Genomic DNA, 17,136 nt, shown 5'->3' with positions numbered 1-17,136 from the left:
GGCCCCCTGCACTGGGAGCATGGAGTCCCTGCCACAGGACCACTAGGGAAGTCCTGAGATAAATGTATTTTTACAAACAGATAAACAACAACTGAGTTGTCTTCTCCCACTCATCTTTCCCCAACCAAACCAGACCCATGGGTGGCCTTAGGATGAAAGCAGGAGGCTCTTAAAATCATAGCTTGCACTTTTGATGGAGGTAGTCAACCCAGAAGTGCCCAAAATGTAAGCTTCCTTCTGCTCTTATGGCCTTTCTCAAGAAGCCAAACCTTGAGCTTAAACCTTGCATTTGCATTTCAGTGGGAAAAAACCTTCTTCCATGTTTCCCTGAAGGCTTCTCTGGTGGTGCTAGTGGTAAAGAATCCACCTGCTAATGCAGGACACATAAGAGATGTGGGTTTGATCCCTGAGTTGGGAAGATCCTCTGGAGGAGGGCATGGCAACCCACTCCAGTATTCTTGCCTGGAGAATTCCATGGACAGAGGAGCCTGGTGGGCTATGGTCCACGAGGGTCACAAAGAGCTGGACATGACTGAAATAACTTAGCACGGACAAAGACGCTTCCCAAGTGAAGCTAAGAATTTCAAAGGGCCAGCTAAGAGTAGATGCAAGAACCTGGGCCCAGCCACAGCTGTGGGTTCACCCACTTCTCCAGCTCAGGTCCTAAGAATCCCAAACTCACCCAGCCTTTAAGGGCCATGAGGGAGTTTCAGGAGGAAAAGATCTGTAATCCATGTAAACTGTGGCTTGAGTTCAGTTCAGTTCAGTCCCTCAGTCGTGTCCGACTCTTTGTGACCCCATGAATCGCAGCACGCCAGGCCTCCCTGTCCATCACCAACTCCCGGAGTTCACTCAGACTCACATCCATCGAGTCAGTGATGCCATCTAGCCATCTCATCCTCTGCCATCCCCTTTTCCTCCTGCCCCCAATCCCTCCCAGCATCAGAGTCTTTTCCAATGAGCCAACTGCATGAGGTGGCCAAAGTACTGGAGTTTCAGCTTTAGCATCATTCCTTCCAAAGAACATCCAGGACTGATCTCCTTCAGAATGGACTGGTTGGATCTCCTTGCAGTCCAAGGGACTCTCAAGAGCCTTCTCCAACACCACAGTTCAGAAGCATCAATTCTTCAGTGCTCAGCCTTCTTCACAGTACAACTCTCACATCCATACATGACCACAGGAAAAACCATAACCTTGACTAGACGGACCTTTTTTGGCAAAGTAATGTCTCTGCTTTTGAATATGCTATCTAGGTTGGTAATAACTTTCCTTCCAAGGAGTAAGCGTCTTTTAATTTCATGGCTGCAATCACCATCTGCAGTGATTTTGGAGCCCAGAAAAATAAAGTCTGACACTGTTTCCACTGTTTCCCCATCTATTTCCCATGAAGTGATGGGACCAGATGCCATGATCTTCGTTTTCTGAATGTTGATCTTTAAGCCAACTTTTTCATTCTCCACTTTCACTTTCATCAAGAGGCTTTTTAGTTCCTCTTCACTTTCTGCCATAAGGATGGTGTCATCTGCATATCTGAGGTTACTGATATTTCTCCCGGCAATCTTGATTCCAGATTGTGCTTCTTCCAACCCAGCGTTTCTCATGATGTACTCTGCATAGAAGTTAAATAAGCAGGGTGACAATATACAGCCTTGACGTACTCCTTTTCCTATTTGGAACCAGTCTGTTGTTCCATGTCCAGTTCTAACTGTTGCTTCCTGACCTGCATACAGAGTTCTCAAGAGGCAGGTCAGGTGGTCTGGTATTCCTATCACTTTCAGAATTTCCCACAGTTTATTGTGATCCACACAGTCAAAGGCTTTGGCATAGTCAATAAAGCAGAAACAGATGTTTTTCTGGAACTCTCTTGCTTTTTCCATGATCCAGTGGATGTTGGCAATTTGATCTCTGGTTCCTCTGCCTTTTCTAAAACCAGCTTGAACATCAGGAAGTTCACAGTTCACGTATTGCTGAAGCCTGGCTTGGAGAATTTTGAGCATTACTTTACTAGCATGTGAGATGAGTGCAATTGTGCGATAGTTTGAGCATTCTTTGGCATTGCCTTTCTTTGGGATTGGAATGAAAACTGACTTTTTCCAGTCCTGTGGCCACTGCTGAGTTTTCCAAATGTGCTGGCATATTGAGTGCAACCCTTTCACAGCATCATCTTTCAGGATTTGAAATAGCTCAACTGGAATTCTATCACCTCCACTAGCTTTGTTCATAGTGATGCTTTCTAAGGCCCACTTGACTTCACATTCCAGGATGTCTGGCTCTAGGTGAGTGATCACATCATCGTGATTATCTGGGTCGTGAAGATCTTTTTCGTACAGTTCTTCCGTGTATTCTTGCCACCTCTTTTTAATATCTTCTTCTTCTGTTAGGTCCATACCATTTCTGTCCTTTATCGAGCCCATCTTTGCATGAAATGTTCCCTTGGTATCTCTAATTTTCTTGAAGAGATCTCTAGTCTTTGCCATTTTGTTGTTTTCCTCTATTTCTTTGCATTAATCGCTGAGGAAGGCTTTCTTATCTCTTCTTGCTATTCTTTGGAACTCTGCATTCAGATGCTTATATCTTTCCTTTTCTTCTTTGCTTTTCACTTCTCTTCTTGTGGCTTGAGTGGATTCAAACAGAAACTACAGTTTGAACACAAATGGCTGCTCCAACTGCCTCATCAAAATGCAGATGAAGAGGAGCAGCTAAGTAGAGCTCCAGGCATGTATTTCTCTCTAAACCTTGGATCAGCCTCGCACAGGACAGAGCTCACCTGGGCTTCCACGCTGTTCTACCTAGGGGAGGGCAGAGTGTCATGTCAGAGAAGTCACCACTGAGCCTCCACCTTCAGTCCTGCTCCAGAGCAAACTAAGCTCCCCATCCAATGGTGATAAACTTTCATAAAGAGCATTGTATCTAAAAGGCCACTGCTCATTAACGTACTTTGAATACTTGTGTTTTCTCTCAAAGTCTTGCAGTTTACGCAGGCAAAATATACTGATGTTGGGTGTGTCCACTGGCTGTTTACCCTCCAGCTCACCTCTCCTTTTGCTAAGGCTCCTGTTGTTGTTCAGTTGCTGAGTCATGTCCATTTCTTTGTGACTTCATGGACTGCAGCACGCCAGGTTTCCCTGTCCTTCACCATCTTCCGGAGTTTGCTCAAACTCATGTACATTATGTCAGTGATGCTATCCAAACATCTAATCTTCTACCGCCCCTTCTCTTCTTGCCCTCAATCTTTCCCAGCAGCAGGGTCTTTTCCAATGAGTCAGCCCTTCCCATCACATAGGCAAAATATTGGAGCATCAGCTTCAGCATCAGTCCTTCCAATGAATATTCAGGGTTGATATCCTTTAGGACTCACCGGTTTGATCTCCTTACTGTCCAGGGGACTCTCAAGAGTCTTCTCCAGCAGCACAGTTCAAAAGCATCATTCTTTGGTGCTTAGTCTTCTTTATGGTCCAACTCTCACATCCATACATGTGGACCCATGCTAATCCTGGGGCCACATAAAAAGAGCATCACTTGCTTTTGCTCCTCTCCTTCCTAGAAGGCCTCTGCAGGCCATCCTCCCTGACTTGCTTTGTCCTGTGTCTCTGGACAGAGAGTGTCCTTGCTCCTTGCCAAGGCTAACTCTTCCATGGAACCCTTTGTCCCCTTCCACCACCTCCTCCAGAGCCTTCATTCAGTCATTGCCTCAATCATATTTCCTCTCATTTTCTGCCAGTTCTTCCCCTTCTGCTTATAAACCAGACTTGGTCTGCAGTCAAACCAGCAAACAAACAAAGGCAGCTTTTCCTTAATTTCATGATTATCTTTTTCTTTTATCCCAGACTCTGTTAAAAAAATGTTCTATCTTCACGTCTCACGATACTGTCACTCTTTAATCTCATGGAAACTGGTGCATCCTACCCACCCATGCAACAGATTCAAATGAATTCAGTAAATGAGCATGGAGCACATACTATGTGCCACACCCTGTCTGGATCCTGACCACAAGAAGGACACACTCTTACAAGGCAGGCAAACAGGCTAACCCTCCCTGCCAAATTACAAAGTGTGTAAAAGTGCTGGGTACCACAGTCAGGCAGGATGGGAATCATCAGCCGGGTCTTGAGGGCAGGGAGTGGCAAAGAGCGTGCCATAAAAGCTCTCTAGATCAAATGAGGAGTCCAGGCAGGGAGAAGAGAAAATGAGAAAAGTGGGGGACCGTCCGGATAGAAGGAGTACCATGGGCAAGGTCACTGAAACCACTGAGGCAGCGCGACAGGTAGACAGCAGCCAGACACGCTCTGTGTTGAGGCTCAAGAGCGTGACAGACACTTAGTCTTAGATGTGCGATCCTGAGAAACTGTAACCCTTTCTTGTGGACCATGCTGGGGTGGAAGCCAGGGAGTGATGTAGTACTCAGACTGCCTTTTAGGAAGATCACTGGAAGCAGCAGTTAGAAGGGGAAAATCAGACATGAAGCTGCTCTCATCATCCAGAGAAGCAGGAGAGAGACCTGAACTTAAAGAGCGGCCCTGGGGATGTAGGAGAGATGCTAGCACAAGGTCCTCCGTCCTCCAGGAATCCCGTTTTGGATCCACCCAAACAGATGTTCGCTCTTCCTGCTTGAAACCTTCAGGGCACCTACTGTGCTTTTCTTATTGTCCTCACTCGACTTCTGCTACAGTCATCCGTGTATTTCTCTGCTTTTCCTTATCAAATTGTGCCTTTGTCTCCCCTTCCTCAAATTACACTACCTTGCCCAGAATAACTGCTGAAGAAAAGGTTATTTAGTTTAATTGAATTTTCAAGAGCTTCAAACCATGAATAATTGAGGAATCAGCCATGTATAAGTGCTCATCATTTACATAATTGTATAAACAAGCTGATAATTTTTTTTCTCATTATTTTTATTATCCCAGAATGCCCACTGTCTTCTTCATTCTCTGGATTTTTAGGGATATAGTAAACAAGTGTTCTCTAACACACATGTGGCAGAGGTGCCACTCGGCCCTCACCTCCCCAGGCAAGGGAAGCAGTTGAAAGGAGGGAACAGATGATTGCACTGATTGAGTATCAAAGCCATGGACAAATATGGTGAAATATGCCATCTGAAGAGACAGAGAATTGCAGAGCACACTGCATGAAGGGACTTGCACAGAATCCCGAAGGTCAATGAGTAGATACGAATTGATTAAGCAAAGTACTTACTGAGATTGCTTTCCAACATACTGATGAGAATTGATCCTAAGCAGGACCCATATTCATAGTGAAAACATTTATGTAAAGTTACCCTTTGGTATGTCATCAAAGCACATTTAAATGGTTCAGATTTCTCCCCAAATGAAAGCATCAACAGTACTGTTAACAGCTATGTTGTAGGAAGTTAACCAGTACTTAGGATTTTGTGATTGAATTTTTTATGTGTGGATCTGATTGGCCCCATAGCAGCTTTTGCTGGGGCAACTTTTTATAACCCAGAGGTTAGCTCCTCTTTCTTGCCATCTACATCAAACCAAAGGATTCGGACTGGCCCAGAGTTAGAGCTATCAGGTATGGTATCCAGATGGTCACCCAGTAAATTCCTGGCTCCTAGGAGGGCTTCCCTGGTGACTCAGGAGTAAAAAATCTGCCTGCAATGCAGGAGACATGAGTTCAATTCCAGAGTCAGGAAGATCCCTTAGAGGAGGGCATGGCAACCTACTCCAGTATTCTTGCTTGGAGAATCCCATGGACAGAGGAACCTGGTGGGCTATGGTCCACGAGGGTCACAAAGAGTTGGACCTGACTGAAGCTACTGAGCACAGAGCACACACAGCTCCTAGGAAACTAGGAATCAGAAATCTCCCAAACCTGGATATATCCAACATACTTACACAGTGGTGCAAGCACCACCAGCCTGGGGCACTTAGGCAGTTGGGAAAAACAGAAGTGAAATGCGGTGGCTAAGAGGACAAGCCAGGAAGATAAGGAAAAAAGAGAAAGGGTCAGAAGACCCAGTTAGTGATTTTTTACTGAGTAATCTCTGTGTGTGTGTGTCAAGTATAAAAATATGCACAAGGGCCACACAAAATCACCTATACTGGTTCCCACCCTCAAGCTCTTTAGGATTGAGTCAGGAGGACAGTTCTAAACTCAGAAAACCAGTGAAACACCAATATAAGCAAGTGCTAAATAGAACGCCCTGGCATCGACTGTGTTAGTTACTGAGAACCAAGAGATAATGAGTGTCACAGGGCTCAGGCAAGTGGAGATGGCCAAAGACGACCTCATGGAAGAGGTAGTGGGCTTTGGGCTGTCTTTTTAAGCAAATTTTACTTTTTTTTTTTTTTTTTTTTTGGCTGTACTGGGTTTTCTTGGCTGTGTGCAGGCTCATACATCTCACTATCAGAAAAAACAAACAGCCCAATCAAAAAATGAGCAGAAGACCTAAACAGACATTTCTCCAAAGAAGACATACAGATGGCCAATAAACACATGAAAAACTGCTCAACATCACTCATTGTTAGAGAAATCCAAATCAAAACTACAATGAGGTATCACCTCACAGCAGTCCCAATGGCCATCACCAAAAAATCTACCAACAATAAATGCTGGAGAGGGTGTGGAGAAAAGAGAACCCTCTTGCACTGTTGGTGGGAATGTAAACTGGGCTTTTCTCTAATTGCAGTGAATGTAAGCTACTCTCCAGCTGTGGTGCTTGGGCTTCTCATTGTGGTGCTTCTCCAGCTGCACAGCACAGGCCCTGGGGCACAGGCTCAGTAGTTGCGGCTCATAGGATTAGTTGTCCCAAGTCATGTGGAATCTTCTTGGACCAGGGATTGAACCCACATCCCCTGCATTGGCAAGTGGATTCTTATCCACTGTACCACCAGGAAGTCCTTAAGTTTAATCTTAAGTAAAGGTGGTTCAAAGCCAGGAGTCAGAATAAACGTGACTCCTTGGACTAGGGAAAAAAGTCAGACCAAGAGAAGAGGGAAAAAAAGAACAGGAGAAGGGAAAGTTGCTGCTGATGGTGACGGCAGAGCTCTCACAGCTGCCTCACATCTCTCTGGGCACCTGCGCCAACCTTTGGATTGCCTTGGCCAAAGACCAACGATTTAGAGGCAGAACACGTTTCTGTAATCCCAGACGTCTCTATAGAATTGGACTAGAGCCAGCCAATTTTTGTTGTCTCTGTAATCACAAAGTGAAGCATCTTTTTCCCTGTGTTTGCTTGAGAGGAATGTTGTTTACACAGAAAGCCTCTCACACTTCAGACTGATCCTTGACAACTGAATTCTCACATTACTAACAATAGGGTGTAAAGAACCCACCAAAACTTCATGAGAGACAAGATGGCTTCATTAGCTGAAGGTTCCAGTAGGCTCTGAGAAATAAAGAGCTTGGTAAATTAAGTATAATTTATTGGATGCATTTCAAGTGGGTTTGAGAGAGAGAGCAGAAATTGCCCACAAAATTTATTTTAACTGGCACTGTGAAATCTCCTTGCCATGAAAATCACTCTCCAACCCTACCTTCACCCCATCTCAGATTTTAAGAATATAAAATGAAATATAAAATCCTCAGTTCTGCCATGTGTCTAAAATTCTACCATCTAAGATATAGTCTTAAGGCACAGCGTTTCTCAAATGTCCCTTCTGAAAGGGACATGTGTCCCAAGGCATGTGTTCTATCTAAAAGTCACTAAAGGAGGGAAGTACAGAGCAGAGAAGGAGAAATGATGGTGGAAGAAGATGAAAAAATAATTTTAGAACACAGGGCCCTGCTAGGAAAGGCAGGATTGAGGAGGGTATCCCATGCAAGCAGCAGATGGTCTGGCTAGCTGATGAGCAGAGGAGGGGTAGAGAATCGAGCCAGAAGGAGAGAGACAGAAAGAAAATCATGATGGAACAAAGCTAGAAGCAAACTTTTTCTCCTTCATGATGTGGCCTGGAGAAGCCCATGCTGATTAGAGAGTTCCCACGCAAAAGACAGGTGCATCCAGTTACCATCTGTGAACTCTCACCATTGCTTAGGAGATTAAAGAGGAGAGAGACAGACAGGAGGACAAGACTAGCAGGCAGGGCGGCTTGGGAGGCCATGTAGCTGAACCTATGTGTGTGCAGCTAAGCATAGTTCAGCCACAGCAAAACCGCAACAAGTCTTTCATTAAGCACAGAGAAGAAAATGCCTAGAGATCACTCCACTTGCAGAACAACTGTGGCTGTGGGCCAACGGAGTGCCACGCTCCCCAGCCGAGTCAGCAGACAACAGCAAAGCTGGGAAATGATTGAAGAACCATGATGCTGAAACTCTGAAAGGACTCTGATGATCTGGTACCAGAAACACAGACACATCAAATGTTCGGTATAGGACTTCAGAGATTATTCTAGTCTAACCCTCTTCTTCTGGCGAGGAGAAAATGGAGCCCTGAGAAGAATTAAGATTTATGAAGTGCTTTCTATCTGCTAAGTGCTGTTTTGACTACTTTCTAGGCATTAACTCATTTACTCATAATAAATAGGTATTGTTACTAACAGCCAGTAATTATAGGCATTGTTGTTGTTATTTATGCTGAGTTGCTCAGTTGTATCCAACTCTTGGTGAGACCATGGGCTGCAGCATGCCAGGCTTCCCTGTCCTTCATAATCTCCTGGAGTTTGCTCAGACTCATGTCCATTGAGCTGATGATACCATCCAACCATCTCATCCTCTGTCGCCCCCTTCTCCTCCTGCCCTCAATCTTTTCCAGCATCGAGGACTTTTCCAGTGAGTCGGCTCTTGGCATCAGGCGGCCAAAGTATTGGAGCTTCAGCTTCAGCATCAGTCCTTCCAATGAGTCTTCAGGGTTGATTTCCTTTAAGATTGACTGGTTTGATCTCCTTGCTGTCCAAGGGACTCTCAAGAGCCTTCTCCAGCACCACAGTTCTTGTGTATTGTTATTAACTCCATTCTACAAATAAGGAAATTGAGCTACAGGAAAGCTAAATTAAGTTGCCCAGGGTCAAACAATAGGGCTTCCCTGGTGGCTAGGACGGTAAAGAATCTGCCTGCAGTGCGGGAGACCTGTGTTTGATCTCTGGGTCGGGAAAATCCCCTGGAGAAGGAAATGGCAACCCACTCCAGTATTCTTGCCAGGCTATAGTCCATGGGGTCCCAGAGTTGGACACGACTGAAAGACTAACACGCACACAAGGTTCAAACAACTTAGTAAGTGGCAGACTAGGGGTTTAAACCCAGGGAGTCTGAATCCAGAGTTCCTCACATAAGCACTACCCTTAAAGATGTGTCTGAAATCACACAGCAAGACACCAGGAAGGAAAAGCCACCTTCTGTCATTCAAACCTTGGCACATTCAGGCAAGACTGTAAGCATCGCTTGTGCAGTGATGGATGACTACCAGGGAGACAGGCTGCACAGACTCGGTAATTTCTTGAGGGGCTGAGGGCTGTTCTGGAAGAGGCGCAGGGCACCGTGGTGGAGTGACCTATCTCTCCATGATCAAGAAGAGGTAATGGAGTTGTAATGGAGCTACTGCCATTGAAGCCATGATAATTACTGAGATAATGGCTAGATCTGGAAGAGCAAATGTAGCTGTTCTCAAAGAGGAGGAGCTTGAGGTGATGAAACCATAAGGAGTGTATTGATGAGGTTTTGATAGTGACCAATGCGACAGCAATAGACTCTGGGTGTAAAGATAAAAGAAGAGCCATTCGATCAACCACCCTCTCTTGAATGCTAACTCTGACCAGCTGCTGTGTGCTCCGGAAAGGAAATGAGGTCTAGTCCACCGTGAACTTACCATTGAATGGATAAAACAAAAGTAAACAACTTGACTCCCCCCAGATACACACACTGGGATATCAGAAATGCAATATGCCTGGCTGGTTATGTCAATAGTGCCTTGAACTACTTTGAAGAAGAGATTGGTAGTTAGGATGCATGGAGTCAGAGAGGCAACTATAGTCTATAGGCCTACCGATCTCATCTGATCTCAGAAGCTAAGCAGGGTCAGGCCTGGTTAGTACTTGGATAGGAGAGAAGCAGTGTAACAGAGGGCTGAACAGATGAGATGTTGGTGTCTCTTTCAGAGGAGGATTATTACCATTTGGCAGTTCCCAAAAGAGAAATGAGGATGGAGCTGTGAGCTGTAAATAAGAGGAACAAAGGCACTAGTGAAATCGCCATGGAAAAGAAGCAGATCTTTTGTGTTTAACATTATCACAGGCGATCTGATGCAGGAAAGGAAGGGGCTTCTAACATTTGTGGAGATGTTGGAGTATCTAGTATGTAATAGCTTTTTCAAAGGTGGCCAGGGTCTTGCATTGCAGAAGGGTGGCAAAAGACATGGAAATTGTTATGGGGACAATTATGATTGTAACCGAGGTAATAATAAAGATAATGGACCTGTAATTGAAAAGCTGGTGGCTGTAAAGGAGAAGGTGAGGGCAACCGAAATGTGGAGGGGGTGATAAGGCAGGTAATGGTGGTGATGGGAAAGGTAATGGAGTTATAATGTAGATGATGCTAAAAGGTAATGGAGTTGTAATGAGGTGATGACTACAGAGTGGGGAGGGGGAGAAGATGATCATCTTAATGGAAGCAAGAGGGACAATGTGAAACAGGTGAGAATTGTATGCAGCGCATTCATCACGACAGCTGGGGGGAGCTGTGGGTGACCAGGGACGTAATGAACAGCTACACTCAAACTTCTCATTACAGTAGGAGTTCTAATGGGCCCTGGAATGGGATAATGATGTTAATGGAAAAGATGATGATGGCCAGGAAAATCAGGAGCCTTGTGATGGTATTTTAAATGATCTATTTAGTGAGAGAGACCAGAGGAGGAAGCGGGGTGGGACTCAGGGTGGCCCGGGGTACACGTACATACCTGTATGTCCCTAGACTGAGGTTACTGAGGGCTAGTCACTAGAATGTCCCTGTGGGTTATTTGGCTTTAGTGCAGCTGCTCCTGCTTGTACAAGGCATTTGTCGTGTGTGTGAAGCGAGTTCAGGATGAACAGATATGGCTGCAGCAACAATTCCAGCTTACAATCTAAATTTTGTTCTTAAATTAGGCATGCCAGCACCCTAGCTCGGATATAGTAGTTCCATGAGCAGATGTGTAAACAAAATGTCTGGGAAACACATGAGTTTGCAGCAGAAGTGAATTTATACAGAGGATTACTTATTTCTTTTTTACATTTATAGCCATGGATGCTGCTTCCAAGTGGGGAAGTGGGAAATTAATCCTCTGAGCTCACTGTTTAACTTTAGGGGCCTTTAGTTGGGAAGAGAGTCTAAAGTCACTTGTACTGATGTTCTGATCAGGAAGGTCCTGACATGGACTCTGCGAAGGAACCTGGGAACTGGCCAAAGGCCTCCCAATGCTGCTATTATTTCCTCATCAGGCAGCCTTGAGATGTACGCAGAGTGCAGACGGTGTACCTGAAAACAAACAGATGGTCCCAGATCCATTAAGGATTAGGGGACCTGGCCAAGATGTGGAGCCCCTGAGCGGAGCAGAGACAGCCACGTGGACTCATCGTCTATACAAGGAGACCCACAGACACGGGTCCCTCTGCTCTGCCTCTGGTACCCACTCGACTGAGCCCAGGATCTCACCAGAAGTAGAAGTCCCACAGGTCCCTGAATAGACCTCTGCTCTCTAGAATATTCTCTGTTCATGAAATGGGTCCTCTTATGACATCCCTGCCCCCACCAGTCAGCTTAGCAAAGTGACTCCAAGGGTCCCAAGGTGGAGGCCAACAGGGCAGGTCTCTGAAGGGCTTTGGGTGGAAGCTGAACCCCCTTCCCAGGCCTTGCCCAGTTCTCTGCTCTGACCCAGAGCCTGCACACGCAGAACTGCAGTGGGGTTCCCTCCAAGGAACCGTGGGTATGGAGGCGGGCTCTAGTGGCCAGGGCTGCGGGGCCAGGGTGATCTTCCTTCAGCCCGGAAGGTCAGAAGGGAGGCGGTGGTGGCGGAGGGTGGGCGGAGGGAAAGGGGAGGGGCCACCTCTCAGACCAACTACATCCAAACCACTGGGAATCTCCTACAACCTCATGGGGAATCGACTTCTGTTGGCGAGGGGTGGAGCCTGTGAATCTGTACTGTAAAAACTCCCCAAGAAAGTTTCCCATGTGTCTGGTGTAGGCACCCTTAGTGTCAGCCAACGGGCCTTATATGGAGAAGGTTAGGTCAGAGGTGGGGAAAGCGTATTTCATAAGTGGAGACCAAACCATTCTTTTCAGTACACTTGTCCTAACAGTGGGATTTGAGTAGCACTTAGATGCCTTTTCTTCTCAATAGAAAATTATCCTTCACCTGCCTGCCCCTCTACCTGCACTTGTACCTGTCCCTCAATGAGCGGTCACATAAGTGACTTATGAGTGTCCCAGGAGAGGACTCCTAGAATGGCACTCTGGTGACGGGCAGCATTGAGCCACCGAGACCCAATTTCCTCTAGAATAGAAGGAATAAAGCAGGGTTTCCCTGGTGCGTCAGACGGTAAACAATCTGCCTGCAATGCAGGAGATGTGGGTTCAATCCCTGGGCTGGGAAGATTCCCCTGGAGAAGGGAATGGCCACCCACTCCAGTATTCTTGGGCTTCCCTTGTGGCTCAGCTGATAAAGAATCCACCTGCAATGCAGGAGACCTGGGTTTGATCCCTGGGTTAGGAAGATCCCCTGGAGAAGGGAAAGGCTACCCACTCCAGTATTCTGGCCTGGAGAATCCCATGAAATGTATAGTCCATGGGGTTGCAAACAGCTGGACACAACTGAGTGACTTTCACTTTCACCACTACTAGATCAACTTGGGAATAACCCAAGCAGTAGGATTGAGGCTGAGTTGGAATATGAGTTCCTGAGCCCCGTGTGGGTCTTCTCCGCACTTCTCTCTCTCTCTGATCCACTTTCCTAGGGCTGCTGATCTACCACCTGAGGAGTGCCTCCATCCTCCTTAAGCCTCACCTCCATACCCCCTCATATTGCCATTTGTCAGCTGCTAATCATTCATTAACCTCCCAGAAGCCAGGACCTCGCCTTTGTTTGCGAAGGTGGTTCACTGGGTCCCCCTTTAATAAAATTACAACTTCAGGAAACAAATCATTTATATCAAATACAACCCCATGGCTTCCTCTTATGTTAATCATTTCAGGCAGGTGCGATTAGGTAATTCAATCACTGGGCTACAGAAAATTGCCAGTGAATTAACGAGGAATGAACTCAAATTCTGAATAAGAGATTTTCTGAATAAATGGCTCTGAATGAAAAACCAGGAGCCAAGCCTATAATCACAGCAGATGACAACAATACAAAACTGCATATTAAATGCAGTCCTAGCCTCCATCTATTCTCAGTCCACAAACTCTTTTGGAGCCAGGAGAACATGTTGCGGCCACCACCAACAGCCTTCCATGTTTGCTGCTTTCCTAATATTTCCTTAACACTTTTTTCAGGTGAACTGAATAAATTCTGAATTTATGAAATGCTCTCACGCAACTTAAAATCAACCTTAGTTTTTCCCCAAAGCTAGTCTGTTCTTCAAAAGAGCATCTTTCATAGACAAAAACCAGTGGTGGCCAAGTCGGGAGAGAGGAGCAAGGAAAGGCAATATAGAGGTAGGGGATTAAGAGGTACAAACTTCTAGGTAGAAAGTAAGGTTCAAGGGTATATTGTGCAACACGGGGAATATAGCCCATATTTTATAATGATAAATGGAGTGTAAACTTTAAAATTGTGTATCAATATATTGTCCCCCTGTAACACATAATATCGTACAGCAACTATTGTTGTTGTTTAGTCACGAAGTTGTGTGACTCTTTTGCAACCCCACCAGGCTCCTCTCTCCATGGGATTTTCTAAGCAAGAATACTGGAGTGGGTTGCTATTTCCTTCTCCAGAGGATCTTCCTGACTGAGGGATTTAATGTTCGTCTTCTGCACTGCAGGCAGATTCTTTACCGCTGAGCCACCAGGGAAGCCCACAGCAACTACACTTCGATTTAAAAAATGAAAAGAAAAAGAGCATCTTTGTCCATAGCCCCATTCAGATGTTAAGCTCATCTTCTCTGGCTTCCTCCCGTCCCATCTACATCCAGCCTCCCTCCCCTCCAGGACACTCTCCTCAGAGCTGCCAGGCGCTCTTCCCTAAACGCAAATCTGACTACATCATATTCCTGCGTCTCATCCTCCACTCATTTTCACCATCCTCCTCTTCTTAGCACATTACATGAGACTTCATAACCAGGCCCCTGGCTATCTTTCCAGCTCTTCTCCTCTTGTTCCCTATAGGAACACATCCTGAATTCCAGCACCCAAGTTCTCACCGCTTCTGAAAGTTCTATGCCCTTTCATAGCACCATGCTGTTTCTCCCATCAGAGTATCTCCTCCAACCTAATCCTCACCTTTTACAATTTATCTTGAGTGGTGCCACCTCCTCAGTCCCTCTCTGGTCCAGTGCCCGACTAAGTTAAGTGCCCTTCCCCCATGTTTCCTTAGCACCCGGGAGCACAGCTTGATGAACATGGCATCACAATAGTTGAAAGCACAAGTCTGTCTCTCCAACTAGACCTACATCATGACTCCATAGTGTTTAACCTTGCATTTTCAAGGCGGGGCATATGGTAGATATAGAATAAACATTTGGTGAAGGAATGGACCAGTGATAAAATAAATGACTTCATGGCTGAACAAATGAATAAACCCAATGACACGATTTATAAGAGTTCTAGAAGCCACACTTCCATTTACCAACTCTGGGCAGAAGTGTTTGAAAAGTTTATTTTTGTAATCTGAAATTCATTCAGTGAAGATTTGGCCCAGAACAAGTGAGTTTCCCTACAGCGAGTGATCCCATCACAACTTCTTCATCCTCCCACTCTTCAGTAAATACCTGAATAAAAGAGACTCCAGGGCGTGGGTAGGACGCCTCCCCGTGGAGGACAGCACTGTCAGGACGAACCACGTGGTGACCCACGTCGCCTTCTTTGGGCCCAGGCTTCCAGCCCCCACAGGAAATCTCCTGGCTCTGCACTCTGCATTTGCTTTCACAGAGCTGTGGTCACCTGGCATTTATCAAGCTGTGCTTCATCAGAGATTTAATCAGGTTTGAGTTTTTAACAACGTGCTCGTCATGCTCACTTAACTTAAAATCAAGCCTGTTCAGAGCATTAGTCAGTCCTATTCACTCAGTCTGGTAGTTTCGGCATTTAAAAGTTTAGAATTTTTCATCAAGGGACATGTATATATATATTTTTTTAACAAGCATCTCTTATAAACCTCTCAGGCTGGTTCACTGGTTGGAATACCTCAGCCTTAGGGATGAGACTGCCATGAAGGAAATATCTGTGTGTTCGTTTCCTATGGATGCCATGATGAATGACAACAGACTTGGAAGCTTAAAACAGTACGTTTATTATCTTATGGTTCTGTTGGTCAGAAGTCTGGCATGCGTTTTATTGGGCTAAAATCAAAGAGGCAGCAGAGTTGTATTCCTTTTGGAATTTTGAGCAGAGAATCTGTTTCCTTGTTTTTTCCACCTCCTAGAGGCTGCCCACACCCCTTGGTTCATGCTCCCTCCCTCCATCTTCTAAGGCAGCCATAGCTGGTAGAGTCTTCTCATATCATATCCCTCTGGCCTCCTCTTCAGGTTCCGTCTTCCAGTTTTACAGACCCTCATGATAATACTAGGCTCATCTCACAAGTCCAGGATAATCTCCCTATTTTAAGGACAGTTCATCAGCAACCTTCCCTTCATTTGTAACCTTAATTTCCCTTTGCTATATAAAGTAACATATACTCAGATTCCAAGGATTCAGGCATGATATCTTTTGTGGGGGAGTGGGGGGAGGGTTGTCATACTGCCTGCTACATTTATATGGCTCTGGGCCTCTGGAAATTATCCTTTATATAATTGTGTGGATCCAGTGTGAACTTCCCACCAAGAGCATCGGTGTCACCTGAAAGCCTGTTAGAAATGCAGACTCACCAGCCCTATCCTAAGACCTTCAGAAAAATAATCTACATTTTTCACCAACTCCCAGGGGAATATATAGCTTATCTATACTGAGAGGCATCACTCCAGAAGTTCCCCATGAAGCCTAGAGAGGCACTTGGACTTGGGGTTGGACAGACAGTTGGTTTTATCTGGAACCATGTATGTAATTATAGAGGAATCTTGAGGATCCCATTAAGAACTCCCCTTCCCTGTTAGAGCTCTTAATGAACAGAGACATAAGACATAAAAGTGGGGCCAGATGGGAGCCAAAACAGCACATTGGTAAGCCAGAATCTGGTCATAGAGTTTTATCTGCAGATAGAGCATCAAATCTCATAATGATGAGGAGACTTTCCCACCCCATCACGGCTGTGTTAGACTGGGGAGGGTCTCCCTCACCAGAGCCCCTGTTGCAGGGGCAGAGCTTATGTAGGAGGATCTTCAGCAAGGAGCAGGCATCTGAGAGCACATGCTCTCTGCAGGCAGGCCAGCACCCCAAAACAAGAAAAAGCAAGAAGCTGGGCTACACATGTCTGTTTTCTCCTTCCAAACACTCAGCATCCAGCTAGGTCACCAGTGAGTAAGGGGCTAGGGATTAGACAGAAGTGTTCCAGCCAGTAGAGCTGCCCCCACATGGAAGGAAACATTAGAAGAGGGACTCAATATTCCCCATAATAAATAACGCCTATGTCACAGGGTCATGGTGAGGAAAGTGCTATAGCATATGTGGTACATCACAGTTCAGTTACAAGGAGCATCATATTATCCCACAGTTTCACAACCTGGTAACCCATCAGAATGGCCTAATGGTCTGTTATAAAGTGTAGATTCCTGGATCTCACCCTAGAGGACCAGATTCAACGGGTATAATGTGGGGCTTGGGAGTCACAAACCTGGAATCCTGACAGCACGTAAGAGAAGCTTTCAGTCACTTAGGCAGGACTCTACCTAAACCAGAGAGAATAAGTGTCGGCAAGACCCCTTTGGTTATGGGTTACAGAAACCAACTTGAGCTGGCTTACCCAGAAGAGGGAATGTGTCTCAGGACCATGGTGTCTTATTGAACTCAAGAGAAAAAGGCCCCAGGAACTAGACACCTTCAGGCACCTGTTAGTGCTTTCTCTTCCTCCCTCATTTCTGCTTCTCTCTGTGACAAATGGCATCTTCTCT

The 17,136-nt window shown here is 45.6% G+C and overlaps 1 long non-coding RNA gene across 1 annotated transcript; it reads right to left on the bottom strand.

The window, feature by feature from the left end:
• Nucleotides 1-11,334: 11,334 nt before the first annotated feature.
• LOC129654043 (uncharacterized) lies at nucleotides 11,335-15,012 on the bottom strand. The gene is made up of 2 exons (XR_008715354.1): nucleotides 14,863-15,012; nucleotides 11,335-11,413 (listed from the first exon to the last, which is right to left on the bottom strand). It is a non-coding gene; the product is annotated as an uncharacterized LOC129654043 (long non-coding RNA).
• Nucleotides 15,013-17,136: the final 2,124 nt, after the last annotated feature.

Source organism: Bubalus kerabau, chromosome 5 (assembly GCF_029407905.1).
Source record: "Bubalus kerabau isolate K-KA32 ecotype Philippines breed swamp buffalo chromosome 5, PCC_UOA_SB_1v2, whole genome shotgun sequence".
NCBI lineage: Eukaryota > Metazoa > Chordata > Mammalia > Artiodactyla > Bovidae > Bubalus > Bubalus kerabau.
Note: the sequence above shows the minus strand (reverse complement) of the source record. Positions and strands in the feature narration are given on the sequence as shown.